This window comes from Thermobia domestica, chromosome 6 (genome assembly GCF_964235325.1).
Source record: "Thermobia domestica chromosome 6, izTheDome1.hap1.1, whole genome shotgun sequence".
Taxonomy (NCBI): domain Eukaryota; kingdom Metazoa; phylum Arthropoda; class Insecta; order Zygentoma; family Lepismatidae; genus Thermobia; species Thermobia domestica.
The window spans coordinates 173,915,492-173,931,801 of record NC_137459.1 but is presented as its reverse complement, the minus strand read 5'-3'; positions in this window follow the sequence as shown (position 1 = coordinate 173,931,801).

The following is a 16,310-nucleotide window of genomic DNA, read 5'->3' as shown; positions in this document are numbered from 1 at the left end:
CAACATTCTCATTCCATCAATTCTTCCATCATCATTCACTTACTTTGATCATCGTCTCCCTTACCCTAGCGGACATAAGTATGGGACGTTAAACTGAAAGATTTCATTTCAATTCATTTCATTTCTCAAACCACAGTACCTACCATCGAGAATCAAACCTGTTCTGCATAGGCAGCGAAGTTCTAACTACTTGGCCATGAGGAATCCCATCAGGGGTGTCATTTAGAGAGGGCAGGGAGGGGCAATTGCGCCCCTGAGATTGAGATTTATATAGATTTTATCAATAGAATAGTATTAAATCAGTAAGAAAACGCAAAATTTTACTTATATCAAGAGGTCTTGCCCCCCCCCCCAAGCAAAATCTGAAATGACGCTCCTGAATCCCATCGATGTATGTTTGGTTTGGTCAACAACATATTTTCCTCCTTTGCTTCTTTCTTTAGTGGTTGAATAATAATAATAATAATAATAATAATAATAATAATAATAATAATAATAATAATAATAATAATAATAATAATGAGTTTCTTCGTGGTTAAGCGGTTAGCGTACGCGCCTTTGGCATGAGAGACCCGGATTCGATTCTTGGCAGGAGTTCATGTGGTTCGAATTCCACGTTAATCAGTAGGTCCCGTCTCATATAGCCTCGCTGCTTAAAGGGACGTTAAACTCAAAATCAACTCAACTCAATAATAATAATAACATACATCCAGAAATGCTTTAGAGGTGGCTGCAAATCGGATGATTAATATGTATGCTTCATATACATAAAACAAAACGTAATAGACGACTAGTTAGCTTCCATGGGCACGTTGTATTACAGAAAGATCAGTATTATAAACGTAATTTGGAAGATGGTATAAATATAAAGAAGGCAACAATGTAATCCTGGTATCTTATGCGTTCATCACAGGGATGATACTGCATTGTAATATATATAGAATATAGGAATAGTCTATAGTTGTTTTAAGACATCGGAGAACTCCAGTATGTGACGTAAAATAAAGTGATAAACAACTCCGCTTTTTTCGCCTGTGATCAGTACTCCAACTAAGATTTTTTTTTTAAAAAAAAGGTACACCTTGTCTCAAAAAGGTTGAGCGCATTCTTTACTGGTGTTTTGAGGCAATAATTTTCTAAGTCCAGCTTCGGGTATCTTCGGGAAAAAGTAAGCCAGGTTCGAACCTCCAAGCCAGCCTTTGCAATCGGGAAAAAGTTTGCAGATGTGTTTTTCTTCTTTTAAATATAATAAGACTTGTTACCAAGTGTTTAAAAAGCAACATTGATTGAAATACTTAAGGATACAATATTTCGAAACATTTTTTTTTTTTTAATGTCAGCACATGCTTGTTTGTCATTTAGCTCTCCATACGTAATGGAACATTTAAATACGTTAAAGAATCTTTCCATATATAAAAGAATGCTCAAAGTTAAGAAATAGAACATAATTATCGCCTGAGTACTAAAATGAAAGTCAAAGTAGAACAGAAACAGCGTTTGTAATGGATATGAATGTCATAATTATCTTGAGATCCTTTATACATCGCTAGAAACATAGATCTAGAAGTCGTTGTGTTAGCTCATTGGTAAGCTGTCGGATTTCAAATCATAAGGTTGAGAGTTCGAATCCCGTCAAGGTTAATCATTTTTTTTAATTATATTTTCTGCAATGCATGAAAAATTATATAAAATAATTACATTAGAATACATAAGTTGTGTATGTATAACATAATCATTGCAGAACATAGTAATTATTATGTTTAAAATATAACATCTGAGATAATTTTCACAGTAGATCGGTATTATATATAAGAATGTAAATACAAGTTAAGAAACTCGTTCAATAGCAATAAATAAATCATGTAGTGTATTTATTTGCAGCTATCTATATATATAAAAGAGAACGTACAAATCCTTTGTTCCCTCATCACGCTAATACGGCTGAACCAATTTCTTTTATTTTTGGGGGGTTATTAGGATTTGGACCCTAGATGGTTTTTATCATATCACTTTAATTTTTAATTACCAGTGTCTTGAGATAATTGACCATTCAAGTGTCCATAACGTACAAATCCTTTGTTAGATCATCATAGGTAAAAATAAACGTATTTATATGCAACCCGCATGACCGTGTCACTCGGCGGGTTAACATAAATGACAGGCGCTATAATGTTAACATTTACTGCAATCACTTGAAAGCGAAAAAGTAAAAATTATCTAAGTAACAAAGTTTATTGCGTTCCGGGGTGACCGCAGCGAAGCGGGGCGGGTTAACATAAATGACAGGCGATATAATGTTAACATTTAATGCAATCTTCTATGGTTTTTATCATATCACTTGAAAGCGAAAAAGTAAAAATTATCTAAGTAACAAAGTTTATTGCGTTCCGGGGTGACCGCAGCGAAGCGGGGTGAACGCTGCTAGTTTGTCATATAGAGGGTAATTCTCAACATTCATAATACAGAATGTCATTTATGTTCTTGAAAAGTTATTCGATGCATAAACAGAAGGTATAAACAGAGAATCCAAAGTCGGAACGCTCGCAAAAAAATTCATGAACCCCAAAGGTCACGTGAGCAGACTGGAATTGTCCTTATGAAGCATGCCACAGCAGAAAGTCTTTACATAGATTTTCAATTCAATTCCTGATATATGCTTTTGCAATGTGGAAGTAGTGATGCCTTGAGTCGCCCTCTCTCGCTCGCTCGCTCGCTCACTCTCTATTTATACAGAATATAAAAGTGGATTTATGTGTGTATTTCAACATAATTCTGATATATCTAGAGCAATTTTAACTATATTTCTTACAGTCTGGAAAAAGAGTACTGTCGGGATACATATCAAAAATGCTAGAAACGGGTCGATATTAGTATCGAATCCATAGTTTCGTGGTCGCTTAGGTGAATAGTTCTACTTTCAATTCAAGTCCAATTAAGCTCCCATTAGCACCCAGGGTGGTTACGTAGCGACATAAAGATATCGAAATCCTTCGATATTAGAATCGAATCGTAAGTTTTCAGCGCCGCTAACAGTGCAGCATTTCCCATTAGTACACATTTCACATTAGTCCCATTGCCTAATTATTATTATTATTATTATTATTATTATTATTATTATTATTATTATTATTATTATTATTATTATTATTATTATTATTATTAGTAGTAATAGTAGTAAAATTGATGATAGAATAATTATTGTCTATGTATTGTCTAGGTAGGGCTACACACAAGATTTTGCTCGTTTTGGTTCGACTTGACTCTAATCCGAGTCGAGTTGGAAGATATTTTTCGCGCCGAGTCCAAGAGTAGACCTCAAAGATGTCTGTTTCGAGTCGAGTCGAGTTTCAAAGAAAAGTCGTTCGTGCCCATCCCTATTAATGAGAGCTTAATCGGAGTTAAGCGAAATTGAAAGTCTCACTATTTATCTAAGCGACCCCGAAAACTATGAATCTAATATCGATCATTTTCTAGCAATCTTTTATATGTATCCCCCTCCCATTCACCATAGGTAACCCGACAGCACTCTTTTCGAAACTATAAGAAATGTGGTTAAAATTACTCTAGGCCAGTGGTTCTCAATCTAATTCCTATCACGATCTCCTTTTATCACACGCTCTTGCCCACACGCTATCACCCACAACTTCCCACAACTTCTTGACCAAATAATAGAACGATCATGCGACAAGTCTTTGCAACTGGTTTTTTTGTAACGAAGACTTGGACAAGTTCAGCCTGATGAGGAGAGAAGAATATCCTGGTCTGGGGATTGCTGCTTTAAAAGTAATAATTCCATTTGCTATATCGTACTTGTGCGAAAGTGTGTTTTTTATGGTAAACATTAAAACAAAGATAAGAAATCGCTTATCAGTTGAAAATGGCTTGATAATGTTCGTCATGAAGACTGAACCGGACATTGCTGAACTAGTGAAATTACATCATGCTTAGGTGTTTCATTAGGTTTTAATTTTAATTGTATTTCAATGTGCAGGTTTTGTTGCATGTGTATTTTTCTAGTATTTCTATATACAGTTCTCATTAGTTTTATATCATACCTCTTTGATTTAAATTCATTTTTAAACAACTCTACTGACTAACTAACTCTATGGCCTATGGAACCCGGAGGTTCAATGCCGCGTTCACAAAAGCTCTACACTGACTCTATCCTTAGCCAATTGGATCCAGTTTCTACTTTGTATTCGTATCTCAGCGAGATCCATCTTAATATTGTCCTTCCATCTGCGCCTATGTCTTCCTAATGGTCGTTTTCCTATGGGTCTACCAGTCAAGATTTTGAAAGCGTTTCTACTTTCTTCCATTCTAGCTACATGACCTGCCCACCTAAGCCTTCTAGACTTGACGACCCTAACAATGTTGGGTAAACCGTATAAATTATGTAGTTCCTCGTTATGAAGTTTCCGCCATTCCCCATTCCCGTTCCTCTTGGGTCCGAATATTCGTCTAAGGATCTTGTTCTCAAATACTTTCAGTCTATGTTCTTCCCTCAAAGTAAGTGACCATGTTTCGCAACCATACAGAACAACAGGCATGATTATCTTTTTGTATATTTTAAGCTTCAAATTTCTCGACAAAATTCGCTACGACAAGAGACTTTCAACCGAATAGTAACACGAATTCTACACCCTTTGAAAATGTTCAGTAGACTTATTTTTTATTGTTCTTTACAGTGTGTATAAAAAATAAAAGTATGCCTATCAGAACAAAATTAAAAATAATATTTAAAAATAATTTCTGGTATTAGATTCTAACTATATTTATCTCTTCCGCCTATCTTCGCGATCCCCTAGGGGCCGCGACTCCTAGGTTGAGAAACCCTGCTCTAGGCATACATGAGTTATGTTGGAACATACATACATACACTTTTATGTGTATAAATGCAGATAAGAGAGAGTTGAGAGAGAGCGATTAAGGAATTACCGCTCTCAATCTCTTCACTTTACTTTTGCGATTCGCGAATTTCTTACGTGACAGTTTGGGGCTAGCTAGTTTTTTGTCTTGGACCACGATCCGATTTTCGATATGCTCTACCTAAATGCTGTAATGCGAATATTGAGAAGTCATCTGCGATGAAAGTAGCTGCAAATAAATACATTACATAACTTATTTATTGCTATTACACGATTTTTTAAATTTGTATTCAATATTCACACATAACACACCGACGTTCTGTCAATACCTCAGATGTTATATTTTAAAGATAAGAATTACTTATGTCGTGAAATATGAATATATATATATTCAACTGATATATACAACTGATGATATGAATATATACATTCAACTGATATATACAACTGATGAATTGTAATGTAACTGTTTTACATAATTTTCATGGATTGAGGAAAAGTAGAATATCATAAAAGAATTTCACCTGAACGGGTATCGAACTCACGATTTAAACGCTCGGTGGTGTACCACTGAGCTAACATGACCGCTTTTCGGAAGCTGCTTCTGAAATATAACTGAGCTCATACGTAAATGCTCTTTTCCGTATGGAAATCACAATGACGAAACGAGAGTGTGAATACATAGTCTCGAAATATTGTATCATTAAGTATTTCAATGTTACTTTTTTCTACACTTAATACCATTTCAACATGTCTTATTATATTTAACAGAAGGAAAAACATATCTGTACATCGTTTCCCGATTACTAAGGTTGGCTTTGGAGGTTCGAACCAGCAGCTTTAGTTTACTGTTTTCCCAAGATACCCGAAGTTGGACTTCGAAAGAGTTTGTCTCAAAACAGCTATCATCATATCGCTCAATCTGTTTGGTATATGGTATATGTTTTTATATGCGTAAAGTCAGTATAACAATTCATTCTTTAAACAGCTTTTCGTATGTATTAATATTCCTTTATAAAAACTGTTTTTGATATTATTATTACGGCGCACCATTTTCAGATTTCTTTCGCGAGTCGTTGACCAAGTCGTTCCCCAGCCCACAGTAGGCGTGTCGTGCAAGTAACCTATCACACGTCAGGTACTAGCTTTTACCTACTGCTTCCTTCTCACAGCTCAGAACATTGGTAACTATGGATAGACGTACAGCAGTAATTACTTTATGGAAGTTGGAAGGTTATTCTGCAACTGCAGCTAGCAGGCGAGTAGGTGTCCCGGCCTCTACAGGAAGGCGATGGATTCGGAAATATGGTGCTACAGGTCAGACTGATAATTTACGATTTCCTGGTCGTCCGCATGTGTCAACCGAAGCCCAAGATGCGAGATTAGTAAACGAAGCCCGGTTAGACCCACTAAGGACGTCTAGACAGCTAAGGGAAGTTTCTCTCTATCCTGGTAGTAAGCATACAGCTCTGCGAAGGCTTCGTCATGCTGGGTTACGTGGCCGTGTTGCTGCCGTGAAGGAAAAACTCTCAGACGACCACAAAATTTACCGTCTCGCGTTTGCACAGGTGAATGTGGGTCTCAATTGGGAAAACGTAGTTTTCTCAGATGAATCCATATTCACAACATCAAAGGAGGGACGCCGTTTTGTGTATCGTCCGAGAGGCACCCGATATGACCATGGATATGTGGCTGATTGCAATCGCAGTGGCCATGTATCTATTTTATGTTGGAGTTGGATTTCCAGTCGCGGAGCAGGACAGTTTCATAGAATTGAAGGACATCTGGACAATGCTCAGTACTTAGACATTATCAGTAATATCATGGTGCTATCTGTACGAGTATTTCAGCCTGATGGTGTAATTCAGTTCCAGCAATACCAGTCGCCAATACATACTTCCCGTGTGATTCAGGAATAGTTCGCAGGGCACCCTGAGATTGATTTAATCGACTGGCCGCTCGTGGAGCAGACCTCAATCTCATGGAAAATATGTGGGCAGAAGTGAAGCGTACTCTAAGGGAAAGTTGGCCTGAGGCAGATCCACCAAGAACTCAGGATGACCTGTGACATCTTGTTTCCGAAGCATGGCTGGAGGTAGGGGAAGGAGATAGATTTGTCACCCATGTAATAGATTCCATGCCCAGAAGAATGGAGCGTGTAATAAATTCAGAAGGGTCTTGGACACAATATTAATGTCCCCGCCTTAACTCCCGAAAACAGCCCTTTTCAGGGCTACCTAAACGCTTCTGAAAATATTTCTAGAAGTAAACCACTCCTTGTATCCGATTTCTGTGCAATCCTACTAACAAAAGAATGATAATTAGCTGTAGGCTTTGAACTCAAGACCTCTTTATTGGCAAGTCCGTACTCTACCAGTGAGCTAACATGAACACGCAAACCCAACCTGAAGAAACACGACTTTCTATTTCTGGTATTCGATGACAATGATGCTCATATACTTGGCAAATGTTGTATTCAACTTGGGATATTCCGCAACACACACACACACACACACACACATAAACAAAGCGAAAGAGAGAGAGAGAGATGAATATACAAAAGCATATTCAACGTATTCGAATGAGACTCTAAGTAACGACATTCCGTTCTAAAGAGAGTTTGTGTTTCTTCCCGTGACGTTAAGGGGATTGGGAAAAGTTATGTGTCTTGAAGCAGGATACGACTTTGGATACTCTGTTTATACACTTTCTATATCCGTAGGAATATATTGTATTTCACGAATGTAAATGACATGCTGTAATGAGAATATTGAGAAGTTACATCTGTATGACAAATAGATGCAAATAAATACACTACATAACTTATTTATTGCTATTAAATGATTTTCCTAACTTGTATTTACATCCTCATATATAATACCGACCTACTGTGAAAATTATCTCAGATGTTATATTTTAAACATAATAATTACTATGTTCTGCAATGATTATGTTATATATACACAACTTATGTATTCTAATGTAATTATTTTATATAATTTTTCATGCATTGCAGAAAATATAATTTAAAAAAATGATTAAGCTAGACGGGATTCGAACTCTCAACCTTATGATTTGAAATCCGACAGCTTACCAACGAGCTAACACAACGACTTCTAGAACTATGCTTCTAGCGATGTATAACGGATCTCAAGATAATTATGACATTCATATCCATTACAAACGCTGTTTCTGTTCTACTTTGACTTTCATTTTAGTACTCAGGCGATAATTATGTTCTATTTCTTAACTTTGAGCATTCTTTTATATATGGAAAGATTCTTTAACGTATTTAAATGTTCCATTACGTATGGAGAGCTAAATGACAAACAAGCATGTGCTGACATTAAAGAAAAAAAGGTTTCGAAATATTGTATCCTTAAGTATTTCAATCAATGTTGCTTTTTTAAACACTTGGTAACAAGTCTTATTATATTTAAAAGAAGAAAAACACATCTGCAAACTTTTTCCCGATTGCAAAGGCTGGCTTGGAGGTTCGAACCTGGCTTACTTTTTCCCGAAGATACCCGAAGCTGGACTTAGAAAATTTTTGTCTCAAAACACCAATAAAGAATGCGCTCAACCTTTTTGAGACAAGGTGTACATTGGAAGCTTGTACGGTGGCGTCAACTGCCGTGTCCCCGTACGAATCCTTCCATTTAACACAATGCTTCTTCACGACTGCCGGGTACGAAGAGTTGCTCGAGACAGTTGTTCTAAAGCTAACGGTGGCGGCGACTGTTTTAGAGGAAGCAACTACAGTTGCCCCGTACAAAAGCTCCAATTTAAGCAATACTTCACAAGCAGTGACGTAACTCGGTGGTTGCGTGTTAAAAGGACATTAGAAGAACTAAAACACGTAAATGACGTAATCGAATTTTCCGAAGAAATAAAATAAATTTCGATTATTTTTTCCAAACCAAACTTTGACTTTCCGCTGAATAAAATGAAATGAAATGAAATCTTTAAGTTTAACGCCCCAGGGATATGCCGGTTAGGCTAAAGGAGACGGCAATAATGAGAAATGAGTGAAATGGTGGAATGAAGAAAGTGGGAGGAAACGGGAGAACCCCCGAGAGAAACCAAGAGCACGGTGTTTGTCCACCACAAAGTCCACTCGACGCGAGCTGAGATCGAACCAGGGTCGTCAAGCACCGGAGGTGAACACTCTATCACTGAGCCACCACCCCCGCTGAATAAAGTCGAAGTCACTACTTCAAAAATGAAATGAAATGAAATCTCTAAGTTTTACATCCCACGTTTATGCTGGCTAGGCTAAAGGAGACAGTGATGATGAGAGATGAGTGAAATGTTGGAATGAAGAAAGTGGGTGGAAACGGGAGAACCCCGAGAAAAAACATGCACACGACATTTGTCCACCACAAAGCTCACTTGGCGCGAGTTGGGATCGAACCAAGGACCCCATGTGCCAGAGGTAAAGGCCTTACCACTAACCCATCATGGCCTCTATTAATAAAATTGCAAACTTTTTTTCATGTTATAAGTGTACAGCATACAGTACATATATACATTGTATTATTTATACCTTTTATAAACCATGAGTTGTAAGTAACAGACCGTCTAACGTCGTAAATATATTTCACGTGAATTACTTTTCTATATTGAAAGTATTTATCACGAAAACCTATCAACATAATATTTTCAGATTTGAAACGTCAAAAACTGGAATGTTACGCGCTTACAAGTAGGTCAGATAAGCTAGTAAATTTGCATGCATAGTAAAACTAAGTAAAGTTGACTGATAATAATTTCCGCCCCATCACATTTGGTGCCTTAACTCTCTGTGCTACTCGACTATTTTTACAAATTGATTCCCTCCCTTCAGAGTGTTTCACGAAACAAATCTTGGACCCGGTAGAGTTCTCACCTCTGACGCCTTGGGTCCATGGGTCGATTCCAGCTACTGTCAAGTGAGCTTTTGGTGGGCAAACACTGTGTGCGTGATTACTCTTAAGATTCTTCCGTTCCACCCCACTTTCTTTTTGCAACCATTATCACCTATCTCATCATCACCTTGGTGGATAATCGCAGGACGTTAAACAAAAAGCTTTATGTGAAAATATTCTAGCAAAAATGGCTAACAGTCTTTTAGACTACACGAAGACGATATTCGCGCTGAAAACGGTTTCTAAGCAAACATGTTATGAAGTTATGAGATTTACTCTATGTTATAGTAATTCTCCTCCGAGGAAGGGACCGTCTAAAAAGAAATAAATAAACACAACATTTACTTTGTGCACCTTGAAATGTAGAAAAAGTTTATAAGCGCCAATGTTCAAAGAATTCTCAAAATTCAGATTCGCCCATTCTTTCTTCTTAACTAACGGGTTAAAATAGGAAGAGTTGCAACCAGAAGTCACGTTAACATGTTAGTGATTTATTAAGCTTAAAGAGAGTTATACTAAAGTAATCGGTAATTAAAGGAATATTTAATTAATGTTATAGTTAACTATTGTACTTACTCAGGCTTTTGTTTCCTTCCTTTGTTCTTTTTAGCTGTAAACAAACCTAGTTCAGTAAATGACTCTTCTTCTTCTTCTTCTTCTTCACCAATTTAATGCCCGAGGCAACAAATATCGTTGGATAGTTAGTAAATATATGAAGCGTATAATAAATTAATAAGATCGTGTTACGTAGTAAAGTATTAAAAGTATAAAGTAGAAGATATAGAATGAAGGGTGTTACGACCTCCCACGCCGTGACATGATATGCATAAACCGACCCGCAAGAAAACGACAGTTGTTCTTTGTTCAATGACGTCACTCATGATGAAAGAAAGAACTGTCCATGGGCGGTCAGAATCTCACATACAGATGGATGTATGAAATATATAGCTGACGTATATAATATACGTATACATATGTAATATACGGAAGTTTGTTCGATGTCAGACATCCTGCAGCAACATGATGTAATATCTAAGTGAGAAAAAGGCAGTAATTATGTAGTATATGGATAACGTATGCTCCATACAGATTTCCGTACTAAACGTAAGGATTCCATATATTTGTACAACATACCGCTGTCCGGATAACGGATTTTTCTCAGTGCACACATCCCGGTAATGCCGGTGCCGAAGTTTGAGTTTGAACGTGAAGGAGAGAACATGAGTCCGTTTTATACATTATATGAAAAGCAGCGTACATTTGATTCGAAATTTTTTAATTAATTACTTTCGCATGTCTAAACAAACGTTCGATTTCTTAGTACAAAGAATTAGTAATCATATTCAGCGCTGTTCAGATTTTTTTTCAAGAGCCGTGTAATATTACAGACTGACTTGAATAAATGGAAGGGTCGTTCAATATCTGAGAAATAGCTCAATGCAAAGAACAAGGTTAATTGTATTACGTCAATCAAGTGACGTAGGAGCATTAACGTCTAAATCCCCAAATATCTTTTCTTTAGTACACAAAGGTATATTTGCTCTTTGTGTGTGTGAATGTGTGCGCACGAGGTATATGGCCTTCTTTTGGTTTCTTTCTCTTTTTTTCACTTTTGTTGCCATAATTTTAACTTCTATTTAAATTTCTCAAAATTGAAACATGCTGAGATCAAGATATTTAAAATAATAATAATAATAATAATAATAATAATAATAATAATAATAATAATAATAATAATAATAAGCTCTACAAAGGCAACATTGCGGCTACCTATTCACTCAGTATACAATCGTTCTATGTAACAAATACCAGACAAGACAGAGTACATATTTTTATTACGATCTATAAGGTAAAACAGTATGCAACCACAAGAATAGAAATTTTCTTGTTCTGTTTGTGCATTTTCAGTTCTTTCTGTAGCTGTGTTGTAGTTTTTATTTACTTTAATTTTATTTACAACCTTTGTTATGCTTGAAAATGCCTGCTTCTACGATTATGATAGATATTTATACCGTACATACTGGGTTGCATAATTAACAGGATAAGCACTGGACAACTATCCTAGATTCATAATTTCTTCGTATCTCCATTTTGTTCATTTCCGCCAAGTTGATTTTTTTTTTTAAATTATGACTTCATATATGCTAAGACATATTTTCTATCAAAACGAATCCAACGACCGCTTTGTTTAAATCGTTTAAGTAAGTTTCAGCTGTAGAAGATAACAAATTAATATACATACATACATGTGTGAAACTCACTTTACGCGTTGCCGTAGTTGGATAATTCAAACAAGATCCGAATTTCCCTTGCTGAGAATTTATGTAAATAGCAAGCCACTATATCTGTGGTACCTCACAGCCATTTTTATTATTTCATTCTTCATTATATATTCATATGATGTGAAAAAAAGAAAATAATAAAAAACCTGAAGTAAACAAAAAAATCCAAATACAGGAAAAGAAACAAGAATACACAACGCCTTGCCACTCACTCACTGTAGCTAGATTGAAGAAACCTATCAACAAGCCGGCTCCGTTTTTGCCGGCTGCGTGTGCATCTACGCATAATAAAACATTGCCGCCGACAAAACCGGAGCCGGAGCCGGCACCGACATGTCGGCGGCTAGACCGGCTGCATTTGCCGGAGCCGGGAGTTCCACCGGCTTTTTTGCCGGGTCGGAAAGCGTGTGCCAGCTACCATTTAATTACATTGCCGCCGACTCCATCGCCGGCATTGTCGGAACCGGATCCGGCATTGCCGGGGACGTGTGCAAACGCTGTAAGGATGGTGACGAAACACTCGAAGACGCACCACGTACCAGAAGACCAACACATGTACAAAATGACGATCTTTAGGCAGCAACTGAGGCGAACAATGGCCAAAAATGTGAGGAACTGGGACTACAATTCAGGGTGAGTGGAGAAACCATTCAACAGCACCTCTATCAACTTGGGAAGCCGAACCTGAAAGCAACGCGAGTATACATGTGTTTGTTTGCTGTCTCACCTGAGGAAGGAGCTATTTCTGGAAAAGGCGACAGAACTTTCTTGGTTACTTTTATACATGATGTCTGATGAAACCAAGTAGATAGTTGGCGAAACTGTTACATGTTAATAATGTTTACAATAAACGTATTGTTTTGCCCAGCGAATGTTTAAATCAATTTGAATTATTTTCATCAAAGCAAATTTATTAAGTAATAGCCAATATACACGCTGCCATTATTATTATTATTATTATTATCATTATCATTATTATTATTATTATTATTATTATTATTATTATTATTATTATTATTATTATTATTAGGCCTAATAATAATAATAATAATAATAATAATAATAATAATAATAATAATAATACAAAGCCTTATATAATTTTCTTATTATAAAATATAAGTACTCGAGTTCCTATTATTGAGTATTTGTCAACGTGCCAACATGAGTTTCCAAAATTTAAATTGAGAAGTGAGCTCCCTCGTGACTATGTGGTAAGCGTACGCGCTTTCGACCCAAAAGACCTGAGTTCGATTTCCAGTAGGAGATCATGTGGTTTGGGTCCCACGTTAGGTTGTAGGTCCACGTCTCATATATCTTGGTATTGAACGAGGGGCTTTAAAAAAACTCCAAATCAACCAACCAACCGGCTAAGAATTATACTTCATTATATACATGTTCATCATCATATAGAAGTTTATAGAATTTTATAACTTCTATAAATTTTCATTGATAGAAATGAAAATTTGTTTTAACTAGGTATATGATAAGACTTAGTCAGAGATCACAATTCTTTGAATGCCTTAGATTGGGACCAGTTGAAATATGTCTTAAGAACCTTCCTCACTTCATCAAGTGTTAACAATTTGAATATTGTGCTGCATATTTATTTATGACTCTCAAACTATACTATTGACTAACAGACACACTTATGGACTGCATTGTGTCGTTCTAAAAGGATGTTACTATAAAATACTTTCCTATTAGGACGAAAACTTAACCGACTTTTGCCGAACTGGTATACTTTCAAAAAAAAAAAAAAAAATAGAAAGAAAGAAAGAAAGAAAAAGTCCCCTATTTCCGGATGAATAAAAATGTTCATAAACTAAGGCGAATAGAGTATAATGAACAGAAAGCTTAATAATTAAATAGGTAATGAATATATATCAAGATGTAATTACGTATAATCATAATAAAGTAAGATATTTTTGTTTCCTTTCGCCTCTTTATAAATAAGTTATCTATAATGGTTGTACCTGCCTCTAGGTTATATGGAGATGATTGCATAAGTAGGTTGTGTTGTGTGGCAGTGATGTTGGAAAGTATGTACATCAAAGAGAGAGAGATGCTTGTTCGCCTTCCTCCTTGCATTTTCTTTCGTCCTTCCCTCTTTCCCTTCTTTTTTGTTGAAGCAGACAATGAATAACTTTTTCTTAAAACCGCTCCTCCCTTCAGATCAACACGTATTCAGGTCTTCACGTCCACCACCCTGCACTTTCTCCATAGCCTCTCATTCGAACAGCGAGACTTCATTTCCTTCAAATGCATTTTTTCTCTCTCCCTTGGAACTGTGTCGAATAAAGGTAGGTCAAAAGTATTGCCTTTCTTCGAACTAGCTGAAAACTTAGTTGCAGCAAAGGGATTATTACTGACATTATCATTACAATAAAATGAAATAAAGTCCATGAACTGGATTCATATCGTTCCTCAGAAACGTATAAACAAATGTTTTTGTGATAACTGAAACTTAAAAAAAAAGTAGAGAAAAAGACAGAGATTTGATCATTTTCATGTTAAAAATTTAAAACCCTTTCTAGTTGTTACTATAGAATTTCAATGCGGATGCGGTGGCTACCGGTAGCAATAGCACAGTGGTCTCGGGCGTTAAGCTTCGGATAATGAGGTGAAATCTATGAGGAGTTCGAGTCTCTCTGAATAGCATGATCGCATTATTAACTGTTCTACAAACAAAGGACGATATTGAAACCGAACAATCGTACGTGAAGACGAAGAGGTTAGCGAAAAACAGTTGAGCATGGAAGTTTATCAGTTGCAGCAAGTAATCAGCCAATAATGACAGAATAACTGTGATGATGATATTTCTTACAGCAGTGGTGCCCACCCCCCTCATGTCCATGACGCACCCCCCCCCTCAATTGCCTATCCGTAGGTGTTCTTCCATGAAAAAAAAATCTTTTCGGTTAATTTTTAAACCCTCTCAAACATATTTATATAGATTTTTAACCCCCCCAATATTTCAATGACGCAGTTTTCGTCATAGCCCCCCCCTTGTGGGCACCCTTGCTTACAGTAACTGGAAAATATTCGGTAATTAAGGTTGATGGTAAAAAGTGAAATCAATAGTGTAGTAATTACAAAAAATACATTAACTGGAAAACGCTCGGTTAGTCAGTGAACTTTAAAAAGTGTCTCACAAGGGAAGATGGTTTATATACCAATCGAAAGCACTAATGACGCCTATTGCGAAACTGTAATAAAAATTTTCCGAATGCATATACTGTGCGAGTTATATGGATATACAGGGTGTTCAGAAAATCCGTTCCACCCCTAGAAATCGCAAACAATTAGACAGACAACAAAACAGGGAAACACGTGTTTGATCATTTTAAAAGTACAACGTTCCAAAGCAAAAAAAAAAATGTTGTCCCAAGGCCACCCGCAGGGTCCCAGGCGGGGTCCAACTCAAAAATTGCAAAAGTAAGGGGGTCAAGTAGCATATCGTAGGAAACCTGTTGGGAAATGAAAGGAGACGGAACAAGTCTCAACTCTCTAAAAATTGCCCTGTGCAAAATGGCTGCTGGTCAAAATGTCAGCTAAAACGTCATCGTATATTCTATGACCACCCAAAAAAAGCTGAAAAGGTGAGAAAGATGTCAAAACAGGAAAACATGCGTGTCATCTTTTAAAAATACAATTATTGAAAGTAAAAATAATTGTCCCAGGGTCCCAGACGAGTCCTACTAAAAGTTTTCAAATGGAAAAGGAGGTCAAGTAGCATATCATTGGAAAGCTGTTGGGAAATGAAAAAGGACGGAACAAGTCTCGATTCTCTAAAATTACCCTGTGTAAAATGGTCTCCGTTCAAAACGTCAGCAAAAACATTGTAAAGTCTATGGCCACCCCAAAATACCTGAAACGGTGGGACAGATGTCAAAACGGAAACACGTGTGTCATCATTTCAAAAGTGCAATGATTGAAAGTAAAATTATTTGTCCCAGGGTCCTCCACAGGATCCCAGACGGGATCCTACTCAAAATTTTTAAATGGAAAGGGGGATCAAGTAGCACATCGTTTAAAGCTGTTGTTAAATGAAAGTAGATGGAACAAATCTGGACGCTGTACGATAACACCGTGCAAACATCTAGCGTTTTATTATTCTTTCTGTACCCGTTTTTTTAGTTTATTTTCACTTTAATTATTATGCTCCTCGACGGAAATGCCTCTACTGTGAGATTCTGCTTTTTGGGCTCAGTAACATCTAAATAAATAATATATATATATATATATATATATAT